At 38.4% G+C, this 25,723-nt stretch overlaps 1 protein-coding gene across 25 annotated transcripts in view; it reads left to right on the forward strand.

The window, feature by feature from the left end:
* The window catches only part of MYT1L (myelin transcription factor 1 like), a 311,497-nt gene that overhangs the window by 8,250 nt on the left and 277,524 nt on the right, over positions 1-25,723 (forward strand). For 13 of the 25 annotated variants that reach the window (XM_072926029.1, XM_072926036.1, XM_072926041.1 and 10 more), the window contains exon 1: positions 683-709. The exons of 7 other annotated variants lie outside the window; for them this stretch is intronic. The gene's annotated coding sequence lies outside the window, so the exon portion shown is untranslated. 5 more of the 25 variants (XM_030270097.4, XM_072926037.1, XM_030270101.4 and 2 more) reach the window with 4 other exon arrangements.

The following is a 25,723-nucleotide window of genomic DNA, read 5'->3' on the forward strand; positions in this document are numbered from 1 at the left end:
GTTTAGTAAAGCGGCCCCTGGCTAAGCGCAGGCAGCGAGACCCACAGAATCCACGTCAAATTGCTGGGGAAACGCTGTTAAGGGCTTGTACATGCAAAGCTGGCCCTTTATGCATACGAGCCCTGGTTTCTGTTGGGGTCTTGATCACATAAAGTTGAGCCGCGCAAGTAGCTAATGGTGAAAAGCTGCTAGTCTTTTCTTCTGTTAATAGTTAATTTCTTTTGTTTCAAAGGGGAGAAGATGGTGTAAACAGGTAATAGAAGCAAAGCTTCAGCAGAATTAACTAGAAACCCTGGTGAGGTACCCCAGCAGAAAAACCGATGGTTTCGATCATTAGTTTCTTTAATATATACATTTAGAAACCTAATTGTTGGGACTTTTTTTTTTTGGGGGGGGGGGGCATGGGGGGGAGTTCTCTATCGGAGACACCATTTTACGCCAGCACAGCGGCAGGGGAGTATTTTTAGCGGTCTCCCCTCCCGGACGGCTGCGGCGTTTCGGCGTTCCCCTCCATTGGGTGGAACAGAGCGCCGGCGCGGCGCCCCCCGCCGCCGGGGAGCCCGGCCGGGGTGCGCGGCCCCAGCCCTGCCCGCCTCCCGCCGCGCCGCGGGGGCTGGGCCTGCGCGGCCGCGCCGGGCACTGCACCGCGCCGCGGGGCCGGCGGCATGGATGCGCGCCGCGCTGCTTAAAGGATGCAGGCTCAGGCGGGGTAAGTCAGCAATCTGCTACGGATGCTGTTCTGCTGCAGTAATGTGGTCTCTAGGGGAACTGGGGCTTGATGCATGCTACGCTGCCTAGGCTTCCTCCAGCCCGTCGCCTCTCTGCCGCTCTTAAATGGAGGTTACAGCTGATCCATCAGCCACAGAGCTGCACGCATGCCCACCTTCTCAGCCTTCAGTGGTGGAAACTTATTAATTTCTGCCTTCGACTTCAGGCCCGTTGGTTTCCTGTCTGAAAGCATTATTACTTTTGTCCATGTGGCAAAATAATTAGCATACAGATGAGAAGGGATCCTGCCTCTGAGCCTCAGTCGCAGGAGAAGATGTGCAGTGGAAAGTTGATTGGATGAATGGAGAACAAATGGTGGGCGTTCAAAAGCATTAGGAGAGTTTTGTTGTCGTGGAGCAGGTTTGTCAGTTTTCTGGGTGAATCTCGTAAGATGGAAGGCAGGGTGGCTGGTGCTGAGACGACTGCTTGACAGACTGTGGCCTACTTGAAGGTGCACGTTTGGACTGCATGCATAGATAATTCCTTTGGACTACTTTGTTTTGCAATTCTGCGGCTTTTCCTTTCCTGTTTCTTCAAGGTAAATATGTCCTTTTATCACCGTTGTTGTTTGCAGGGCACTTTGTTGACAAAGTGATGGAAAGTTGAACTCTTTGGGCAGTTAACAAAGGAATAGCTTGTACTTCTTCCACCCCAGCTCCGCAACACACACTCCTGTGCACAGAGCTGGAGGAGGCTGAGCAGCTCGGGGCCTGATCCTGCTCTCCCTGAAGTCAACGGGGAGTTTGACATTGCTTCCAGTGAGAACAGGATCGAGCTCTCAGTGATTGTTGTTTTAATAATGACTGCTGGAAATGTCAGATTTCTGCTTCCTATTTTCTAGAACAATGTGGGCAGACCTGTAAAATTAGCAACTACTGTTTCAATGAAAGCCCTGCTGTGATTAGTTTTGATTGGTGTGGTATGCATTTTCTTGGTTGAAAGGAAAAAACCCGCTTATTTAACACAAACTCAACAGTAATGCTAAAGCCCAAGTTGCAGATTGACAAATTGCTAGTGATTCTCTCAGTTTTATGTATCTCCGCTACATATGTGTCCTTATAAAGACTTCTTTTTGGTAGAAGAAAAAAGAAAAAAAAACAAGCTATCTGTGAATTAAATATATTTTTGTCACATATTAATACTGAGTCAGACTGGAATCCCACTTCTCGAACAGAGCATCCATTGATAGGCATTTCTTATATAATTCTAATGCTGTGTATAAAATATGGGGTGCTTGAACATTTAGTTATGTTTGCTTTTTTTCCATGTAGTCATTTAGGAATATTTTTATTCAATTGTAATGATTTCTAACCTCCTTAAAAATGGTGATTTTCATTTTAACTGACCTAATTTTGAAACTGCATTTAAGGTTGTGGTTAAGTAGAAATTATTATCTGGTAATTGTCTTTGCATAGTTCTTGTGACTATTGTAGAACAGTTTCATAGATTATTTGCTGTAATTTGAGTGGTGTGGGGGTTTTGTTACCTTTAAGTATATTGCTGGGGAGAACAGCTACAGTTCCAAACAATATTTAGTTTTTACTTTTCTCTCCCTTTTTTTTTTGGTTTTTTTTTTTTTTAATTGCCATTTCAGTTCCATGTGATAGTTTATTTTCAGAAATTTCCAAACAAATAAAAGTCTTTGTCATGTCACTCTGCAAACAAAAAAGCCCCTCAAATATTGGAAGAAACTATTAACCCTTGCTGGGCAGTTCGCAGATACCCCATATGATTTATTAAGGTTGATTAAGTTTGGATTGATAAGGTTAAACTTGGTTGTTGTAGTGTCATCTGATGACTACATATTTGTACTTGTTTGCAATATGACACATTTGAAAACAATTAAGATGGCAACACAACACTTTGAACATTAGAAATACAGAGTGGTGCAAGACTGTATGTAAAAACCCAGGATCTTTCTAAGTAGCTCTATTTTTCTAAAAACTATGTTGATTTATCAAGTGAAACAAAGAGAAGAGTAAACAATTACAATGAGTAAATGTAGAATTATGTATATTTTAATCCGATCTTAATAGTAGATTCAATTTTGTATGTATTTTACAGCTTGAACTTTCTGGAGAGTGAATGTTCTTCTTTCCCCTTTCCTCCCCCTTTTTCCCCCCATTTTCACCAACAAGGGCAATAGTTAAATGCTAAACATTTCCAGCGGTTTCTTTGTTTTAGATTCAAATACCCAGTTATATGTCTACATTTTTAAAAAGGGTATCAGTTTTATTGTAATAGTTCTTGGTTCATAGTATGACTTTGTTGTTTTACTCTACAGTCTTGGATGTTACATATTATAAAATTGAGCAACTGTGTGTTTGGAGACAAAGACAATTAAGAAAGAAGAGGAGCAACTTCAGTATAATCAGAGATACATGATTTCTCCAGATTTGTTAAGGACTATTTTTGAGGGTTTCTCTTTTTCGTGTTCTCTCCTATTTTGTTTGATTTTTGTGTTGAGGAGATGAGTAAGATATGCAAAGGAATATTTTGATTATACACATACATGCTACACATATGCGGCAGACTATTAGCAAGGCATAGAAACTTTGCTATATGACTGGCATAAAAGAAGCTGTTTTGAAAACTGTTCTGTGCTGGTCAGGCTTTTTTATGTGGACTCTGAAAGAATGAAAATATAATTCTCATGCATTAGCATTACCATGGGAAATGAGCATGGGTATTTCTAAGTGCATTGCACAAGCACATTTATAAAACAAAGTTGTCTGTGTTAGAATAATTTCTTGATCTTTGAGAACAGTAATTTTTTTTTTTTTTTTTTTTTTTGAGAGAGTCAGTAGTGGAAAAGTACTTTGATACTAAATAGGTATACAGCACTGAATATCTTCATGGAAATACTGAGTTTATAATCACTTTGTCTGAGCTTGATAAATGTTTGCATCATGTTGATCAACTTTCAGTAAAGATGTGAAGTTCCTGATAGTATAGTACCAGAAAACTTTATGGCTGTGGATTGCTTACTGACCTTTTTTTTCTTGTAATAGGAATAATGAGAAATGCTAATAAGATTATCAGTGGTGTTTTAAACAGAAGTGCAGCCAGATTTCTATGGAGTAGAAATGGGTGCAGACCAAATAGCATTGTCTTCTCCACATATCCTAGATTAAAAAGTCACAGGAAGAAAAAAATCAAAGCTTTTGTAGCTTGTTGACAAAGATTATCTCTTTAGAATCCTTCACAGTATTTTGCTTTGATTAGAATTACTCTGTCTATTTTAGCCATAGAGGGAAAAGCAGCAAAATGTAATGAAACTGAAATGAAGGGGAAACATCTTGTATGGGGAGGGGAAGTTGAATGTGGAGACAGACAAAAATCACAATAGAATTTTTGATCCCTTAAAGGGATCATACTTCTAATCATGAAAACAGTAAACATTATTATTAGCTGGGATTTAAAATCTGATCTCAGATCACATTTTCAGTGTCTATGTACTAGTTCAGCATGTTTGCACTGAAGCTGCAGATGTGGAACACACTCGCCAAGTAAGGAAGCTGGCCAGCTTGGTTGTGGAAATAACCAGGGCTGCAGGGTGCCCCAGAGAGAACCATCAAATCAGGTCAGTATAGAACTGTCTGGTAGGTTGTAAACAATAGGAAATCAATGTTGTGTCTGCCAGTAGACCCTTTGGTTTGCTGAAACTCCCACCTGACTAATGCATCTGGGCAGCTGGTTTCAGAAAACAGTTTCCTTCAGGATAAATTTTATGTTTCTTGAAGGTCTATCATAACCAAATTGATTATAGTTCTGCACCAGGCAAACACATAAACAACTGTAAGGTCACAGTTTTCCAACCAAACCAGCACTGAGGTCTGTTATTTTGTGAAGTATAAAGGTCCTGCATTTCTTGAACCTTATATCTTTATGGCATTTTTGATCAGGAGGTTTGTTAAAAAGAGCATGGTATACAACAAATATATGTTCACTTGGTATGGCTCAGGTGGTTGAATCTGAATCTGGCAAGTGCTGTGCCTTGCTTGGTGCAGTAGTGAAGAGAAGTAGGGCAAAGCAGCAATTTAAGAAAAAAATATTGTTATGAGATGTTTTAAAAAGGATGCTGTTTTCTTCCTACTTTGCATGATCCTGCTTCTGACCCCAAAGAAAAGAGAGCAGTGAGCTCTGGAACAGGCTTGTAATATCATTTTGTAGACTGACAGGCCAAACATATTTCTCATGTGGCTCCAGTAAAATCAAAGCGGAACATCTCCTCACTCTCTCAAGATTTTTTTATTAATAAGATTGTTTATAGGCAGAACATAATGAAGAGTATAGTTACCATTCAAAAAAGACTTTAGACTGCTCACTGAAAGGCTCATTTTTTGCAAGGATTTCTGGTGATGTCTTCTCCCTTATGTCCTATCCCCTCAGTAGAAATAGTGATACTACTGCAGATGTAATACTGCAATATTTATATTTCATATCAACAGCTTGCTTTATTTTTCCAAGGGAAATCCCCTTTTTTCCTCCTGTCTCTAGCCAATACTGGAGGATATTACCAAGGGAATAAAATTTTTATGCCTAATTTTAGTGTTCCTCTGCCTAATGTAGTGTGAATAAGTACCATGTTACAGCATTTAACCTAGTCCATCTTTGTCACTTTCTGAACAGTTCCTCAGTTCAAATAAAATAGTCAAAATTCAGAAAGAGAAGATCCCCAAAGATCTCCAAGGTTTGTTTTGAGGATAAACTGTAGAGAGTAGATGTTCTGGCATTTCTTCAGTGCTGCAGCAGGGCATTCTCTCACATAAGGAATACTATTGAAAGGGGTTTGCCAGGCCTCTTGTGATATTGTAAATCAGTGGCTCATCCTTTTATTTCACATCTCCTGTGCCAGGACTGTTGAATTCAGTGTATTTGTTTTCAGCACTAGTGATTTGTTTTAGTAATATTTTCAGAGATACTAGTAATTCCTCTGTTGTCCGAAGAGGAAAAGGCCATGTTTGAATATGAAACTATGTTTATAACAATTTTGCTTATACCATGGTTGTCATGTCCTATGCATAAATACTCAGGAATTTTTTGGGGATGTCCTGGGGTGACTTTATGATGCTTGTATCCTCAGTCATCTGTTCTGTTTATGCTGGATATTAAGTTCTGCACCTTTAAGACTGGATCTGAGAGTGAATGAGGGGAGCGAAGAATGTGCATATTTAGGAAGAACTCATACTGTTACATCATAGAAAATGATGAGGTTGACTACAGATTCTTTGCATCTTTATAATATTCCTGGTATGTATAACATAAATTATTATGAATTCAGGTTTATGTTTCTTCAGTGTCTTGGTTATGCTGCATAGTTTAAATTAAAAATCTGAAAAAACAGATTCCTTGGGCTGGGAGTTGACACTAAGAAGTAATGCTTGTGTTTTTTCAGCACGTGCAAGCACAAAGTCCATTCCGGGTCTTGCTAGGAAACACCCAGAGTTTACACAGGTCAAGTTAAAATACCCTCACACATAGAAAAAGATGTCGGTTCCAGCAGTGGTAAGATGTCTACACAGTTGCTATATTACGTATTTACTAAGAGAAACAGATTTACTGCTCTTCAAGAATTGCACAATCCGCTCATCCGTTGGCTGTGATCAACCTGCACCCAATCTCAAACTCCAGTTTTCATCAAACTCCAGATCTCATCACTTCCAGTGATAAATAAGTGGTTTTTTTCAACCTTATAAAATACTCTGCATGTTTGGATCTACTTGAGCTAAGGGCTTTACTGTGTGTGGAGTTACTGGACCTCCATATTCCAGGAAAATAGCATACTTCAGTTCTCAGGGATAGTGGGCACAGGCCAGGCTGCAGCATTCTCACAAGAACCAAGGTGGTTTTTGGACACTGCATGTGTAAGATGGAGAGGTTGTGATGAGAGGAATGAGTAACAATGTCACATCAGGGAAAAAGAATCAAACATTCAATTAAAAGGAAACTGCTGGTGGAAAAACTGAGGTTCTGTTAGCCAACATACAGAGTTTGGATGCTAAGAAAAATTAGAATTCCACAACCATTGGACATATGACCTCAAAAAGGAGAAGGAAAAGAACCTGAGAGATGGATGTGGGCAACAAGCTTGTTAAGAAGGATTACGCAGAAAGTCAGGAGATGTACGTGGAGGGAAGTCATGAGTACTTCATGAACCCGAGGACCGGCTGGAAAAGCAAAAAAAGCTCAGGTAAGTTTATTTTCATATGCTACTTCTGCTAGTTTGTTCTGGTTTTTCCCAGCTCTAGGAACCTGTTCTTTCTCTTCAGTTCTTTCATCACTCTCTTAGAGTAGTGTCTGATTGCAAGGGGTCAAGAAACAAAGAAAATGCCTTTCAAATAGCCAGTTTAGCACTCCTATGTGCACTGTCAATTTTAAGTAAAAACAATGCGAAAAGATATAATACACCACACCCTGTATTCATAAATGTGTGCTAAATATAGATAAATGTGTGTGGGCATGTAGAATTTCTGTGACTAAATAGCAATTCTTTGCATGCAGGGGCAAAAACAATGTCAATGAAACTGACACCTTAGGATGCCATTGAAACAGATGGGAAACAAAAATGTTATAAGTAGACTTGTAATTGTTTGCTAAAACTGTGTTTTCTGTGAATAAAATGTATATGTGTAGTGGAACCTTCATACATGCAGCCCCTTGCTTTTTGAGAGTAAGCCAAATTAAAAATATTTTTTTTTTTTAATTGCAGGAAACAGAGCCATTTTGATGTTGGTTCAGAGAAGCTGCTCACTGAATTAAACAATAGCAGCTATCTCTTTCCATTCATGGATTTTCAGGTTGATCTTTGCATGAACATCTCCTTTTATCTTCAGGACATTGTCAGCATTTTTCGGCAATTATTCTTTAAATGCTGAGTGGGGAAGGCCTCTTTTACTTCTCCTTTTACAGTGTGCTAGTGCCTCACATTTATCAGCTGTGGAGAAGTGCTCATAGTGGAAAGGCTGGTAACATGTCTGGGTGAACTCCAGCTGCTCTGAAGAACTTTTTAAGGGGTCTCTGCCCTTTCTGAACAGATTGCTGTCTGTTCAGTCACTTACTGCCATGTTTCTGCAACTGGTATCTGTGGTAGTCCACCCTCTGTATGCAAGGTCTTGAAAAGGTGCTTAATTTAAAGTAGCCATCAATGACAGACTTTCTGAACTGCCCACTGTGAGCCTGATCTGTTTCATATCTTATGAGAAAAAAGAAGTGGGAAAGGATGGAGATTTTATCCATGACTTGTCCAATCTAACAATGCCTTTTTTGTTTTGTTGTTGCTTGTCAGTGACCTTGCCTGAGAAGAAGCAGATGATGTTTAGAAGAAAGAAAAGAAAGAGAAGGGTAGATATTTTCCATAGGTCTGTTTGGCCTTTGTGACACAACTTGCTGGAGAAAAGGCACACTTGAATAGTTTACCTTGAAGACTGAGCATACTGATTTAGCAAATGCAGGCCTTGCAAAGCAGTATGGGATAAAACACCCAGTCATTTCACTGCAGCAGTCACTGTGTTTCATAGACAGCTCTGCAGAGCAGGTCTCATTCCATATACCTTCTTCTTTTACCTCCTACCTGCCCAAGAGCCAGCACAGATTGCCACAGTGTTAATTCCAGCCAACTCCAGTGGAAAATAAGGGCATATGACAAGATTGCACATATGTTAATGACTCATGCACCCTGCACTTTTAATTTGTCATTTTATATGTTATTTGATATAGTTAATAAATTTTTATTTTACAAAAAACTGTGATGGATGTGTTCTGTTTGAAAAACTGTTATGGAACATCCTTTTCCTATGCTCGTGCTTCTTGCCAAATTGAGTTAAATGTGGTTAACTTGAAATTCAGTTTTTTTTTAGCAGTCATAAGAGCAGAACAATCAGATTCAAAGCAGTACTGCCAATAACACATATCAGAGTATGCTTCTGAGGCTTCCAGGAATTGTATTCAGATTGACTCCTATAATTGGTCTTCTGTATTCAGAATCATAAGTATTTCTACTCTTAGTGAAAGCATCTTTTTGGTTTTAAAGGTGTTTTTAATTTACCAAATATACATCAGAAGCCACTGAGCAATACATGTATCCTTGTTTCCAGATGCTGAGTGAATCACTTCAGGAACTAGGAAAGAAAAGATAGAGCAGCTTTTCGAGAACTACAGTTACTGAAGTAGCTGTCTTTATAAATATTGTGGTCTAGAAAACTGTCCTTGCATTGCAATATTGAAAAAGGATACCTAAAAATATGAGCTCTACATAGATTTCATAATTTAATAGAAGTTAGTGAGCCACATCTTACAACTACCCAAAAGTCTCGCTTGTGTTTATGTACTCGGAAGTTAAGACAAGTGTGAATGGGATATCTTGCTAGCTAATTTGCATGCTTTTTGTATATTTTATGAGTCACAATTACACCTTTATAGTAATATATGTATATATATATATGTATCTACAGCTTTTTATAACACATAAGATTTGTCAACACCAAGTTGCTAACCACTGCTAAACAGTCAGGATTTGCAGGTTCCCAAAGCCACCATGCCACTAATTTCTTAGTGTATAAATGTTTTTGATTTTGTGGCATTTCCATTGAAAAGCTGATATAAGCTTGGCGCACAATTTAGAACTGGAATTGCAATGTCATGTATCTAAAAGCTTTGGTTCTGCTATTGATGATGCTAGGTTTGTACCAAGGGCAAAATATCATGAGTTTTGGTGTGTTTAAATCAGTTGTGGAGTGCTCCTACTTCAAAGCAAATCTTACTTTCTGCCTCCATCTTCTACTTTTCCTCAATTTTATATATATATTTTTTTAAATCTGATAAAAGTGAAACAGTGAACATGCAGGGAAAACAGATACTAAAGTATGAAAAGAAATAAGAACTCCACTGATTTGCTCCATATGTTTGTAATGGTACTATAGACTTGAGTGAGAAAACATGGAAATATTAATATGGGGAATTGTAGGAAGAACCAGGGGCTCTCAAAAGAAACCCACAAAAAAGCAGGAACTGGGGGAAGCTGAGTTTAAACTCCTTAAAATTCCTTAAGCAGAGTTCTAGGTTCCCACAATGCTAAGCATTTCCTTCCAGATAGTCTGCAAATTGCATAAACTATCCTGAATTCCAAAATTCACCTGTCTAATGGTGTCTTTTATTTGTGTGGAGCTTCATGTACTCCTGGACTATGGAGTTCAAGGAACATATGGATGGCAGTCTTAGGCTTATGATGTACTTTTGGGTAGTCCTGTGAGGAGTAGGGATTTGGACTCCATCCTTAAGAATTCCTTCCAACTTGAGGTAATCTGTGGCTTTATGATTCAGGTGACTTTAGTTCTAGGCAACCTGTATTCCCAAGAGCTGTTCAGTGGCCCAACTGCTTACTGGGAAATAGTTCTACTGAGAACTGGAGCTTAAAAGTATTTGCTGTAGGAGAAATGTGGCTTTTTCTTACTCATCTGTAGTATTTTGATGTAAGGATGCAAGTAAGTTGGGAGATTACACCTGTTGCTCATTTTTGCTAGCCAATGGATGAATAGGAAGCAAAAATTTAGGGCTAGAAACTGAGAAAGCAAAATTAGTAGCTTTCTTGCTATTTTTTTTGTTAATACACATTCAGAATTTTCCTATATGAGAATTACAGATTTCAGATCATAGTTTAATGTTTTTAAAGAAGAAATTTTGACCTCACTGTTAAGTGTAACCCTCAAATGTCTAAAAAATGTCTCAGTGTTCAGTCATACACTTAAATGTTATTTTTCTGCTGAAACATCAGAATATTAGAACCATGGTGAAAGCAAAAAGATATTGCCAGACATCTATATTAGTACAAAGAGACAATACATTTGCATGGCTACATTTACAGAGCCAGTGGCCTAGTCCTGTTCCACTGAAGTAACTGAGAATTTCTTGAAGGGAGGAAAGCATTCTGTGTTAATTTCTAGCTTTTTCAGCTGTTAACTTACTTTTCCAGTATGGCTTTCAAAGCAATTCAATTTAAGATAGAAATATTAACCCATGCTTTAGAAATTGAATTCTTGATTGCTTTATTGTTTTGCCCAAAGTTCTGAATACTGAATTTGATTTTGGCATTTATTGCTCTAAGTCATCCCTTCATCAACCTTGGTTGTGGTACGCTTAAAAACAACATTCCCCAAGAGGTATCACACCTGTGACATAAGCCAAGAGGTATTTTTCTGTCCTCTCTGGAGGGAAGTTGCTGCCCCTATTTACAGGTAGCCTGTAACACTAATGATCAAAACAGTATCAAAATGAAAGGCATAGGATATCAGCATTAATCAACCTTTCTCTTTACTTAGAAATGTGTAATTGATACATTCATAATAGTTTGTGATAAGATCCTGACTATAAAAATAGTCTTTTAAGTACAACCAACCTCTTTTCCTTCATTTTTCTTGAAACTGTTTTGTTTGCCTGGAAGTATGCACAGGGATTTTACTCACAGAATTTAAAAATACACTGAATGCAAATGATAAAGATACAATTTGCTGTAAGTGCATAGACTTTTATATTTCTCATACAAGACAGTAGATAAGTTGGAATGCATTGCTGCAAATCTTGAGAACCAGCTGTGTTACATATTAATAATGCTGGAAACATTGGGAGGAATCTCATGCTTTAGAAAACAAGATGTCTGTTTATTGACAGAACATAGCAGAATAAAATCCTCATTCTTGCATGACATCCTGGCCTGGGTGTTCATATTTCATAGGGTCTGTCAGTCTGCTACTCATAACTTAAATGTTTATAGAATTAGGGCCTAAACATGTGAAGTTCTGAGACAAAATAAACTGTATATTCACTAAAATCAGCAAATGTTTTGAGTTCTTGTGAAGAAGTGTAAGTATGGAAATAATTGAAAAATTCACAATATTTCTCTTTTCAAATGAAATATTTTGATTTTCTATTAGAAATTAGTTTTTTAGTACTTTCTTAATTTATGTTACAAAATAAACTATGATTAAGTTCAAAATTCTTTTCTTTAGATTAGAGGGTCTAGTTTGACTAATATTACTTTACTATTGTATAGTTTGCCAAAGATCTCATTTTAAATTAGTGAGAATTAATACGTTAGCCTCATATGCCAAAAAAATTCTGGAGCTGAAAGTTGAAGGATTTTATGTGGTACTGTCTTAGACTAGTTTGTTTAGTCCAGTGCTACTGAGATCTGTGCATTCTTAAAATTTGTGTAAGGAGCTTGTTTTTCCAAGCACTCAGCAGGTACTGCCTGAAAATCTCTTGTCTGGATAGAAGACACAAGAGGAAGGGGATTCTTTGAACTTTAGACATCTATATTTAGGTCTGTGTGGTTAAAAAACTGTTTTCAACAAAAGAGCTGTAGTCACTTGAAGATCATTTATGGTTGTAGAGATTCCTACTTTGTCACTGTATGGCAGAGATACAAAAAATAGATTTGGATACACCTCATTGCTTGTGTAACATTGTGCAACTTCTATCTTGTGATATGCTTATCTGAATTACAATTAGCTTTGCATATAAATTAGCTGTATACTGCTTTGCAGTACACCATTATCCTGATCCTTTTTCCTGTTTGCACTTTTTTAGATCTTAAGAGAATTGTGGAATGGCTTGGGTTGGAAGGGACCTTAAAGACCATCTAGTTCCAACCCCTCTGCCTTGGGGAGGGACACTTTCCACTAGACCAGGTTGTTCAAAACCCCTTCCAGACTGGCCTTGAATGCTTCCAGGGATTTGGAATCTACAGCTTTTCTGCACAACCTGTTCTGATGCCTCGCCACCCTCACAGTGAAGAATTTCTTCATCATATCTAACCTAAAACTACTCTTTTTCATTTTGAAGCCATTCCCCCTTTTCCTGTCCCTTGTAAAAAGTGTCTCTCCAGCTCTCTCATAGGCTCTCTTCAGGTACTAGAGGGGGCTTTAAGGCAGAACAACCCCAACTCTCTCAGCCTGTCTTCATAGGAGAAGTTCTCCAGCTCTCTTTATCTTCATGGATCTCATCTGGACTCATGCTAATCACTTCATGTCCTTCTTATGTTGGGGACCCTGAGCTGAATGCAGTGCTCCAGGGTCTCCTGAGAGTAATGTACAGAGGCAGAATCATTTTCCTTGATCTGCTGGTCACGCTGCTTTGTGATGCAGCCCAGGATGTGGTTGGCTTTTAGGCTGGAAGCACACAATGCTGGCTCACTTCCAGCTTTTCATCCACCAGCAACCCCAAGTTTTTCACTGCAGAGCTGCTCTCAATTCTTTCTCTTCCCAGTCTGTATTTGTGCTTGGGATTGCCCCAACCCAGGTGCAGGACCTTGCACTTGGTCGTGTTGAACTTCATGGGCCCACCTCAAGCCTGTCCAGGTCCCTCTGGGTGGCATTCCTTCCCTCCAGCGTGTTGACTGTGCCACACGGCTTGGTGGTGTTGGCAAATGTGCTGAGGCTGCACTCGGTCCCGCCATCTGTGTCACCAACAAAGACGTTTGTCGATGCCAGTACCAGCTCCTGAGGAACATTCCTTGTCACTGGTCTCCATTTGGATATTGAGCTGTCGACTGCAACTTTTTAAGTCTGACCATTCAGCTAATTTATTACCACTGAGTGGTCCATCCACCAAATCCATGTCTCTGCAGTTTTGAGATATGGATATTGTGCAGGACACTGTCACAAGCTTTGCACAAGTCCATGCAGACGACATCAATCCAACTGCCTACACTGTCACCCCATCATAGAAGGCCACTGAATTTGTCAGGCGTGATTTGCCTTCAGTTAAGCAGTGTTGGCTGTTTCCAATCACCTCATTCTCCATGTGCCTTGGCATTGTTTCCAGGAGGGTGTTAGTTTAATCATTGCATCTCTTTTAATACAAAGGATACTTTGCAAATTGACAGTGTGGCTTGAGAGCAGATCTGCAAATGTTAACACTAGCATTTCTAAGCCAGGCTACTCACTAATTTTAGCGAATTTTTTTCAAAACCCATTTCTTTGGGCCAACACGGAAAAGAAGATGAGGAGGGAAAATAAGAACAGGGTTTACTTGATGGTGGTAAATAGCATAGTGTTCTTTTTCAGATCTCTGACAGGCAGTACTGCTTGAAAGGATTTCAGTTTCTGAAATCCACCTGAGAAGTAATTTGAAAAACAGCAAACAGAAGTAAAGGTGTTGGATGAGTCTTTACTAGCCTTTGCCTACTGAGCTGGGTGGAGTGGTGTGGTTCCTTTCTCATTCCATTTGGTGAGTTTCCTTTCTGTCATCTCCTTGTTTGCCAATAAGCCAGTAAAAGAATGTCTCCATCAAAATGGTCAATATGGGTGCACGGTGTGCAAATATACCTGAATTGGTATTAATCCCTGACTTTGGTCTGGAATAGCTGGAGAAGGTGCCAGGTGGTTGAGATGATTCTCAGTTGGTTTTGTTTTGGGGTTTTTTTAGGAAAAAAATTGGTATGAATCAGTAACGTGAAATTTTATGAGGCTGATAGACTTATAAAGATAAGCAATCCAGTTGGTTAAATAAAGCATAATTCATGTTTCCCTCCTGTTGTGTGTTTTGCAAATAGGCTTTTTTGAGAGCAGATTGATTATTAAGTGCCTGAGATAGCATGTTATGATCCAGTGACATGAAACATTTGTACCTGACATGCCTTAATGAAATGTTAACGCTGTATATGCTGATCTACGAATTAAAGAAGTGTAGAGGTAACAGTGCTTTATTTGATGACAGAAATAAAATTATATTTGTTCTAGTCTTTGTAGTTAATGCTCATCCAGAACTCATTTTGCCCTAGAGACCATACTGTGTATAATTTATAGGTTGTAGAAAAGTCATATTGAAAAGGATATCTGAAGGTCCAGTACAAACTTCTCAAAGGCACCGATATCAGGATATAGCAATAATATTGTCCAAAGTTCAGTCTACACAATGACATGCAAATATTGTGGAGGCACATGAGAGACTGTGAGGAAAAGGTGTATTTAAAGTCAGTTTTCTAACTCTGTTTAAATGTGATGATAGAGTGTGCTGCTGTATACATATATATGGTTTTTAAATTATTTTTTTTTAATGAGTTCACCTGGTATTACCATGTATAGGTAATTTTATTTCTGGCAACTCCACATGTCCGTGGGAATAAAAACATCCCTAGAGCCAAGAACTGACTCTTCTGTTGGATCAGGTGGTGAAGGGGAATCCACAACATCTGTGCAGGTCAGAAGGGTGGGAGGAAAATGCAAGCTGAAGGCCATTGTATCTGGAAAATATATTTTAAAAATCCTCTACCTACTTCCTCTGTTCTGAAAAAGCATTTGGGAGAGGAAATTGTGTTTTTAATCCTAGAAACACATTTCTGTTTCAAGATAGTAAAGATGCAGTAGGAGTCAGTTCAACACCAATGGGGAGATACCATGGTTGGCCAAACAGGTCCTCCCATTTCATGTTCATATGAATTAAAGTCAGAAGTTTGAAAAAAAATGCTTAATGTCAAGAGAAGCTGGACAAAACAGATAGTCATTAAACATAGCTTAGAAACAAGATGGAAGTGGGTCCTTTCAGATTTTTTGATTGCTTAATAAATCTCTATTTTGTATTAAGGAATTCATTGGCTTTAACATGAATACTGGCACTGTGGAATAATGAAAGCTAGTGACAACACAAAAATTTGCTGTGTTTCCACAACTCAGCACCATGCTGCTATGCTTCCTGCCTGTTTTTCTGCTAGTCAGTGTTAACCTTGAGCATTCTTGAATTTATGGGTCAGAGATGACACTGAGATGTCTTGATACAAAAATAAAATGGAGAACACCAAGACTCCATGTCTTTTTCTGTGCATAAGGCGCAGGTGGGTTCATTTTATTTTAGAAAGGCAGCCTTGGACTCCTTGGACACCATTAAGATATTAAGGATCAAACTTCTCTCTTTGCAGTACTAGTGTAAATATAGTGTGTCCAGTGATCTTACTGGCTGTTTTGAAAGTATCCAACCACTGCTGCAAGAATAACTTGAATAACTGGAAAGGACTGCAGGCCTAGCAGAATATCAGGTGTGAACACAGACTAGAGCTACAAATTTTAATTAAATAGAACCCCCTTATAATTTATAGTTTAAATTAAAAATCAAAATTTGGGAGGTCCTTTTAAAGAGAGAGCTTCTTTCACTAAAAGCTCCACTTTTTAAGCAGGCCTTCAGGCACATTTCTAACTTCAAAGTACTATAAGGTTTGACATGATTTAGCAGTTTATGGAATCATCACTCACCTTTAAGGTTTAGATATTTTTTCCCATTGCACATGCCATGACATCTGTTTTGCAGAAAATAAGATTGTTCTCAACAATGTCAAATGGAGAGAAAGATGGAGTCATAGGAGATAGTGAGATGTAGAATCACTTGAAGCTGTATTTTAAGGTTTTATGGCTGACAAAGCAGATGTGCTTTTTCTGCAGGGACCGTCTTTTTCTTCTGTGTCTTTACAGCACTTAGCACAAGGTGTTCAGTCACAAAATTTGGGCTGATAGCAAGAATAATGTATGCATGTTAGAAACCCTGTAGAGACAAGACTGCTGTTTCACTGTGAGCCACAGTCAGCTGTGGGTGAAGAACATGGTGTTGACTTGCTCAGCTAACTTGTGGGAAATGCAATTTAAACTGTGTTTCTCACCATAGATTTGGGAGTGAAACAATTATGGGGCAGTGTTTTAAAGGAAACAACATACTTACTCTTTGTGTTGTCCATATCAGTAACAACATAGCCAAAACCACTGGAGATTGGTTTGTATATCGTTACAGATATATGTAGTTGTCTTGTATACTGATGCCATCCAGCTGAACTTTCCATCATTAGTTGTGCTTTACTACAGTGTGTTCAAGAGAAGGTTCTGCCCCTTACTAGCTGTTGGTAAGGTAAAATACACTATTATAATTGTAGGTGTGGCACAATTCCCAATTTCCCTTAAATGCAGGTGTGTGCAGGGGGTTGCTGAAGATAAGCTATTCTAGGACATCTTTTTGACTACAGTGTTCTATGTACTGAAGACTCATTGTACTTTCATAATTCCAGACAATTTCAGCCATAAGAATCTCTGATTTATGTAATGTATGGGTGTGGATTTCTGTGGCAAGCTGAAAATTCAACAGAAGTTTAATTAATTATAAAACTCCTGAATATATAATTTTTTCTAAAAATATTTTTGAAATTAAAGAAACAATAAGTCAGTTTCTGTAGTTGTAAGCTACAACTTGTTGCAGGTTGTTACTCATTCTTGGAATGAGTGACATTGTTTGTTTCTTATACCCTAGGAAAGACTATGTAGTTACTCAGTTGTAGATAAGTGGCAGGATAAAAAAGGTTTTATTTATAAAGCAGAAAGAAACCTTCTCGTAATGAGGTAATACAATCTCATATATTTGATCTTTTTTTGGGACAGAGACGTGAGTTAGGTGACCTTTTTCTGGTGGCCCTGTTTCCTGTGACTGCAGAGTTGCTAAAGAAAATGTGAGAAAAAAAAAAAAAAAAAAAAAAAAGAAAAGAAAAAGCAATGCAAAGAAGTGAAAAGAAAGGATTTGGGGTGTTGAATGAGGCTCATCCTGCCTTTCTGTGAACATGGAGCAGGTGGACACTAGCTGGCTGTTGCAGATACTGGTAATGATCTAGTCACTTCTCTGTGGAACTTTGTGGCAAGGAATTTATCAAGATGCAAAGTGAAAAAAAAATTATCTCTGATTAACTTAAGCTTTGACTTGGGTCAGTCTCTTAGGAAAACAAATGCTTGAAAGCTAAGGAAGTTTTGTGGGAGAAAACTGCAAGTCACATTCTAATGAAAATATATGCAAATTTTTACACATCTGGCAGAATTAGGTGCATCACAGTAACTGTGATAGTCTAGGACTATCATAATAGAAATTTTAGAGAGAAGTATAACCATCTTCGATTACTCTAGCTAATATATTTGGTAATAGACAAATCCTTAAAAACCAAAGCTCTTCTTTGATTCAGAATTGAAACATTCTCTTTCACAAGGAAGCAGCTGTGATCTGAAAGCCTGAGAATTGTAAGCATGGTGCAGTGGTCCCTCTTAGTCAATTGCCACGTGGTATTAGAGTTACTTACAGTCATTGGAATCTATTGATGGTTTAATATTTGTATTTTGGTAGTGCTTAGGGCATCAGCCAATTTAAGACTTAGGAGAAAGTTCCTCAAATATGGTAAGCAAAATCTTCTTTCCTAGTTTGCACTCAAGGGATGTACGCTGAAACTGTGAGTCTTTGGGGATTCATCTTCAGGCAGGCCAGTTTTTTTAATTGCAGCAACAGATGACATTTTTGTTTTATATCCAATATTTGCAAAGGGTATTTAGATATTCAAAAGTGAAAGGTTTCTTAGCACCTGTGTATGCTTGCATGAGTGGCATAGCTTGTTCCCTGCTGGCCTGTTTTGATTATTGGGCCTGTGCTGTAAAAGAGACTGGAAAACTGTTAAAGACTGATCCTTAATTCTTTATACCAGTATAGAAGGCAAATAGTTTGAGGTCATGAGGAGAAACAGAAGATAGGATGGTAGTTGACCCTTTTGAATATGTGAAAGAAAGATGATTTCTGCAACAGGCAGAAAGAGTTCAGACCAAGTGTAGTAATTGTTACCTGAGATAATGGATACTCTGTCCAAACTCTGATAGCAGATCAGTGTGCCTGTTCACATTGAAGATTTAGCATAGCATCCTGTTGGCGACTAGAACTTTCTTGCACAGGGTTGTTGAGCTCACTGTTAGTAATACTGTGTAAAAATTGGGCCAAAACAGTTGCCTCAGACAATCAAATTGCTGTCATCTGCCTATGTAAATGCTGCATAAGTTTTTTGCCCCAGTTGTGCAATTTTTTTTGCATTTTGAGGGTTTCAGGAGGCTGATTGTGATTTTAAGACTGCAGCTGTTGCTGGGTAGCAGTGCAAGAAAAGGAAATCCATGCATTTTGATTCCAGAATAGCAGGTATTTGTGTGTTCCTATATAAATATTTCAGACAATTTCATTAGAGAAGAGAAATGTATGTATCTTACTGTTTGGTACAAATTCTCTCCAGTGACTGGTTCCCTTACTCAGACATGCAAACTGTGCTATCCAGAAAGCTCACCTCTGCTTCTGGTGCTCTTCAACTGCTTCTGGCTTCAGAAATGTGGCAGGCATGACCTGGACAGATATTCTAGGTAAAACTCTGAAAGTCACAGGCACTTTTGCTATTGACTTTAATTCTACCAGGATTTCATCACTAGAGTTCAGCATCTTTTGAACATTTTACTGATCAATTGATGATGATTATTTTGAAAAGAACATGCTCACGAGTTCACATTAGGAGCACTGGGCAAGTTCAGCTTCTGCATTGGTATCAGATCCAAAGAGTATTGAACACAGTGGGAGGATTCCCATTGCCATCTATAAATTTTGGTAAGTAAAATATAGAGGGGTTCCAATAGGAGTTAGAATGATGTTTATTTAATGGGCCTAGAATCCTTACATAAATAAATTAATTTTTCAATGCTTTAATAATGCTCTGAGATACAGAAGACAATATTTAATACACAAGACAAATGTACAGACGTTGTGTTAGACATTTTTCCTTGCATATACTCTATTTCTTTCACATACTTTCTTTCATAGTCTCCCTTGCCAGTATTCTCTTCTTCCTTTCTTTTTCTGATGGTATTAAATGTCTCCATTTTACAAGGTGGCCTAAAGATGCCTGTAATTTCATTTTTGGTTCTTTGTGCCTCATCCTTTGGCCACTCGCTATTGGGAAGTCTTCTGGGACCTATAGATCAGATCTTTCTCATAGATCTGTTGGAAATAGGTTACTATTTTCCATGTATCCTCTTTTCTCAGAACTACCAATTGCAAAGATCAGTTGTGCTTCTATTATGCAATGATGCCTGTTGAAAAACAGACACTATCTGAAGAAAAGACCACATGAAGTTATTAAAAAATAGGTCTTCTTTTTGCCCTGTAGAATGCAAAAGCTGTTACCGGAAAAAGATTGCAGGGCAAAATCTGGCCCTTCAGACTTGTGTGTTTGTCTTCCCATCAGCACTGTCTGCAGTGTGGGAGACAAACCAATCATCATAATCAGTTCCTTGTCCTGGGACCTCTTGGGCTTGGAGACTATTCCAGACCAGCAGTCAGGTTGTCCTGCAGCTGAGAGTGATGATCACTGTGTCCCAGCCCACGCAAGGAGCATTTTGGCATCTGCTTCTGATAAAACCATTCACCTTCTCCCCTGCTATGAGCAGAGATGTTGCTGTGACAGATGCCTGAGGTCAAGGGGCACAGAAAATGTGAGAGAAAGGTCTCCAGAAGAGAAACTGGCTGTAAGCAGTAAATTACTTCTTTGGCTACCTTAAAAAAAAAAAAAAAAATCAAAACCAGGAAGCCCATACCATCAAGCCCAATGTTTTAGTACAACAGTAAGGATAACTGTAATTGGAACAAATGTCTGCACTTTTGTAATTAATTAATCATTCATTTCAGTGAACATTTTATGGGTCACAAATTGTTTAAAGGTAAATGCTCCCATTATGTGAAACAGGTATATCCAAGTCATATATCTTATCAGTTTGCTATATTGATTTTCACCATTAGTTAGTATTTTGAGAGGAAATGCACGTTAGTAGATGTGTCTTGGAAATGATTAGTGTTGGCTAGAACTAAGTATAGTGCAGGTGGGAGTGTGCAATCTCTCAACCAGTACTGTAGTGCTGGCAAGGCAGTTCCCCTAATATGCCACTGTTGAATAGCAGCTATAATTTTGCTGCAAGATGAGTAGGGCTTCTGTGACAGAGATAAAGCCAAGGACTGTAAGTAATCTCTTTACATTCAGCTATGCCTTCTATCCTAAACTGGGCAGGGACCAAATGCTTAGAGGTGAAGTACCAATCCATTAAAACGCTGCACCACGAAGATTTCAAAGCCTGCAAGAACATATTCTTGCACCTCAGTATAAAGTCTGCTGTCCTCAGACATGCTGAACTAAGGCTTGATTTTAAAATACGTTCTAACAGGGAGGTTACAGTCAGCTCTGGTAGCAAAGGACAGCTCTAAATGAAAAGCAATTTTGTATCTGATAGCTGTTCTAGTGTTAGGACTACTTTGGAAAGTCTGTAGTCCAAAACTTCGCATAGACCTTTACTCTCAGAGAAATCTTCCTTTAAGTCTCAGGTAGAATGGCAAGGACATAGTCCACAACAGCCTTCTTTGAATCAAGCTTTCTAGTATGTATCTGGGGATTCCTGTTCTTGTGTGTTTTGCACCAAGGGCCCAGTAAAGGCTATTAGTCTTGGAAGGAGGCCACAGTAGGCTCAGTTAATAATTTATTCAGTATAATCCTGCATTGGGTAGACTTTGGCAGTCCTGTAGTGAGAGTTTGCTAGCCTCAGTTGTCTTGCAAAGTCTCTTCCTGTCTCATTGGTTCTGTTCTTTCATTGTGTATAAAAACTGTGTTTTTGTACTGTTTGATGGTGATAGAATCGCTTTAATTATCTCCAAGACTGTCACTCAGCCAAAGGGATTAATTCTTCATTCTTGTGGGATGGTAAAATCTATGCCTTGTTCATTGTTATCCCCCAGCAGTACCCATCTGATAACAGTAACTCAGAAAACAAGTTTTCCCATTTTCAAAGGATATGCCATCTCTGACCTTTGTTTCTGGGAGTGCTCTATTCAAAGGGTGGATCTTCACCTGCATTCTGTACACATGAAGTAGAAATTACCCACAAGTCTTCAACCATTTCCTGTAGTTTAGAGATCTTAAGAAGAGGACTGTGACGTCCTAAGTCTGGTCTCCTCTGTAATACACAACACAGATCCTCAATATTTCATACTTTGAGACTAGCAAGTTCCAGCAAAGTACTTTCAGCTGAGTTGTCATGTTCTACCAAAGGTGCAAATACTATGAAGTAGGTATTTGATGGATATCAAATGGCTGTCCACTGGATAAATGGTTACATTGAATTTAATAACTCAGAATTCACAGAATCAGAGAATCAGTTAGTTTGGAAAAGACCTTTGAAATCATTGAGTCCAGCCTGTGACTTAGCACTACCATATCAACTAGACCCTGGCTTAAAGTGCTGTGTCAAGTCTTTCCTTAAACAAGTCCAGGTTGGGTGACTCCACCACCTCCCTGGACGGCCCATTCCAATGTCTAATCACCCTTTCTGTGAAGACTTTCTCCCTGTTGTCCAACCTTTCACAGCTTGAGGCCATTTCCTCTTGTCCTGTTGCATGTTGCTGGGTTTCAATCTCCTTTGAGACAGTTGCAAAGAGCCATAAGGTCACCCCTGAGCTTCCTCTTCTCCAGGCTAAGTAGCCCCAGCTCCCTCAGCCACTCATAGGACTTGTGCTCCAGACCCTCCACCAGCTCCATTTCCCTTTTCTGGACTTGCTCCAGCACCTCTATATTCTTTCTGAGTTGTGGGGCTCAGAATTCTTTTTAAGTGATAAACATGAGTATGCATGCTGATGCAATGCTAATGTATGTGGGCAGGTGAGTGATGTAACATTTAGTTTGCAGTGCAGTTCATGAGCAGGAGCACATGCAGAACTCCAGAAAGCAGTGATTGGGAAACTACAGGCTACTTATTTTTCCTGTTCCTTTCTTCTCCATTGGGTAAATCTGAACCCGGGCCTCATAATTCTAACACCAAAATAACTTTGCATTGGAGAAAAAATGGTGTTTCTTCTCTTCCATATTACTCAGTGTTTTCAGAGAAGTATCCCAATAGATCAACTGCTAATGAAGGATTCTTTCTATAAAAGGCACACATTCATATATGTTTTCTTAATTGCTTGAGCAAGTATGAGGTTAATCTGGGTACATAAACTACTTCACTGAGGACTCATCCTTTTCAATAGGGAAAGAATTGTCTTAATTTATAATTGTCATAAAATAAAATGTCACATTCATGCAGTTAAACTGGGTCAAGTTAATTTCTTATTTCAAAGCAACTTGTTCATGCATGAGACTATGTAGATTTTAAACCTGTAATTTTTCAAGATGTTGTAATAGTTAATAATCAAATCTTTTTTCAAGCATCTTCTGTGATCTTTGTTATCTACATTGAAGTTGGAGGGTTTTAGATATAGAGTAGTGATAAAATTATCAATTGATATCTATCTATAGACTAAAGAAAAAAACATTATGTTTTCACGGAGATTTAATTTGGACAACAATTTCTGGACATGACAAAATTCTCAAGAGTACTTTTAGCATATTAGCAGACACTTTATATTAAATATCCTGTAGCCAAAATGGTGCACCTCAGTCTTGGGTCTTTTTTAAGAAGATGCACTGATATGAAACTAGTAAGTTTCTAGTCTGGACCTGGTAACACTTCTTTATTGTATTGAATATATATATATGTGTGTGTGTGTGTGTGTGTGTGTGTGTGTGTGTGTGTATACTAAATACAACACCAATACTTAAACTATTGAAAAGAAGAAGAGGCAAGGGATACATGTTTTATCTGCTATAATTTAGTGTTTGTTCCAGCTTCTTACATGGCTATAAAAAAAAGCCATGATTATAGGTAGCCCATTTTCTTGATAAAACATTTAGCAGTTTAGTAATTAATGCAGAGGATGTGTTACTACTATGGAAAAAACATAATCATCTGGTCATATAATAACCATAGAGCAAAATGCACTTGAAATTAGTCAAATGCATTTATGTGAACAGCTGAAGGAACTCTTTAGGTAGTCATTCCAGATTATGTTTTCTGGATTGTGTATATACACACATATATACTGTGACTTATGTGAAAGAGAATAATGGACTAGTGTGTAGAATGGGGAGCCTGAATGGTTTTGTTCATGTTCTTGGATCAGACCTGGACATCAACATTATCTCCCACATACTCAGTTACTGGAACTCTGCAATACCATGCCTCAGGACTTGGTGCAATTAGCCAGCCCTTTGTATGGACAGCTCTCTTAGGCACATGGAGTGATTCTTGGGGTTTTCTGGTGCAGGGCCAGAACTTGGACTTTAATAATCCTTGTTGACCACCTTCCAACTCAGGATATTCTATGATTTTGAGCTGTGTTTTTTTGTAATTCATTAATAGAAATATACCTCGGATATCCATGGTTGGGCACATTTAAACGCAAGATGCTGAACAGGACAGAGCATTATTTTGTAGCAAAACACAACTTTTTCTTTCTGAGAGGCCAGGCCATTGTGTCTTGCTCACAATCTCAAGATCAAACTCACTGCCAAGTAAGTGATCAGCGAGGAATTTCCCCAATGTAATTTAAGAGAGTTTTCAGTGTCAGAGGCTTGGAGTATGAGGATTGTTGCACTTTCTGGATCATCTTGGTGTGTTCTAGCTGATAATTTTCTTGCCATTTCTGAAGGCATTTCTTATTTGTGGCAAAGTTATAACCCTTGCGTTTTCTTTTGACACAAAGCAGATCAAAGCAGATCAAAGCTATCTGATACCATTGAGGCCACAGTGATAAGCCTGAGCTTAGACTACACGATACAATAGTTTAGGGTTATAATGTTGTTGAAACCTTTTGGCAGTTTGGCTGCTAATAGTGAAAATCCTTGACCCACTATTTTTGTTTTGGTTCATTTAGAGTACTGGAAATACTAGTAATTAGCTTTATTTCACAAAAACATTGAACTTCACATTCATGCATACACATGCAATCAATAAAGGCAGAAATGCCCCTGTACATAGTGAAGAAGTTGCTTCTGATGAACAGAAAATTTGTTACTTATATTTCACAGTATTGTTATAAACAGAATTGTCATAAAAAGAAGAGTTTATGTTGAACTTACCAAAGATTATCAGTATTGATAGAAAAAAAGAATTGGCTGAGTGTAAACATTTATATTTTTGACTCTGGCAGCAGACCACTGGGGCCATTGCCTCGTGTTAGGAGTCCACAGTGATGAGCCAAGTCCTAAGGGAACTGGGAGGAAGGAATATTCCTGGTGTGTTCATTGAGTGCGCCGAGGGAAAAGTGTCTGACCTTTTGATATGGATGATAGGGCAGACAGTGGCCTCTAGAGGAAGCTTTTAGGTACAGACTCACTGGTCCTGAGACCAGAGGCCAGAGACTCATGTGCTATTTCATAGCTTCTTACAGGTGATCTGGTTAGATTTGTCAAAGCAGCTGAGGATGATGAGAATGTTTGGAGACTGGCAGACAGACAGGAGAGGACACGACTGCATGGGAGCAGGGGTTGTTTGGGAAGAGCAGTGATCCTGTACTACTTGGTAGCCTGCAAAGAGAACAGTAATTAATCATGACTTAGGGGTTGGGGTGGTCCAAAGCAGCAATGAACTAACCCACATCATGTCAAATAACAAATATGCCACTAAATTAAGTTAGTTTTCAAGACATGCACTCAAAGTTTCACCTGATAGCTGTTCTCTTCACAAGCATCCACATGTGTAGCATATCTGCTGTGTGTGGAAATTGGATTTTTTAAGTTAGTAAAAGAAGAAAAAAATCGTTACCTATTGTTTAAAAGATAAATTCCCTTGTGCTTAATGTGGCTTTCTTTGTTAATTGGGGATTAAGTCTTTAAAATGTGTTTATTACTGCTTTTCTGTTTACCTTTATTTGACATTTGAAACATTTAAAGATGTAGGTACCAAAGAAAAAAATGTAATGTCATGGCATAGCATTTTAGCATGTCCTGAAAAATATTAATAGTCCCATTGAACAGAGAGAGGCTTTTAATGATCTTCAAGCTGAATATTTTGGTCTTTGAAAGATTTAAGACTCACTGTTCTTACCTTAATAGTTTTAGACTGGCTGTCCAATAAATTCCATCATGTGCTTCAAGTAAGAAATCTGAAAAAAAGTGAAAGAAATATTTTGTTAGGAATTTTTTAGTAGCCACAGTAATTTTATGGACTATTTGTAATACAGCTAATATGAAATTTTCAAGCAGAACTGTAATTTTCAAACTGTT

Source organism: Taeniopygia guttata, chromosome 3, assembly GCF_048771995.1.
Source record: "Taeniopygia guttata chromosome 3, bTaeGut7.mat, whole genome shotgun sequence".
Lineage (NCBI taxonomy): Eukaryota > Metazoa > Chordata > Aves > Passeriformes > Estrildidae > Taeniopygia > Taeniopygia guttata.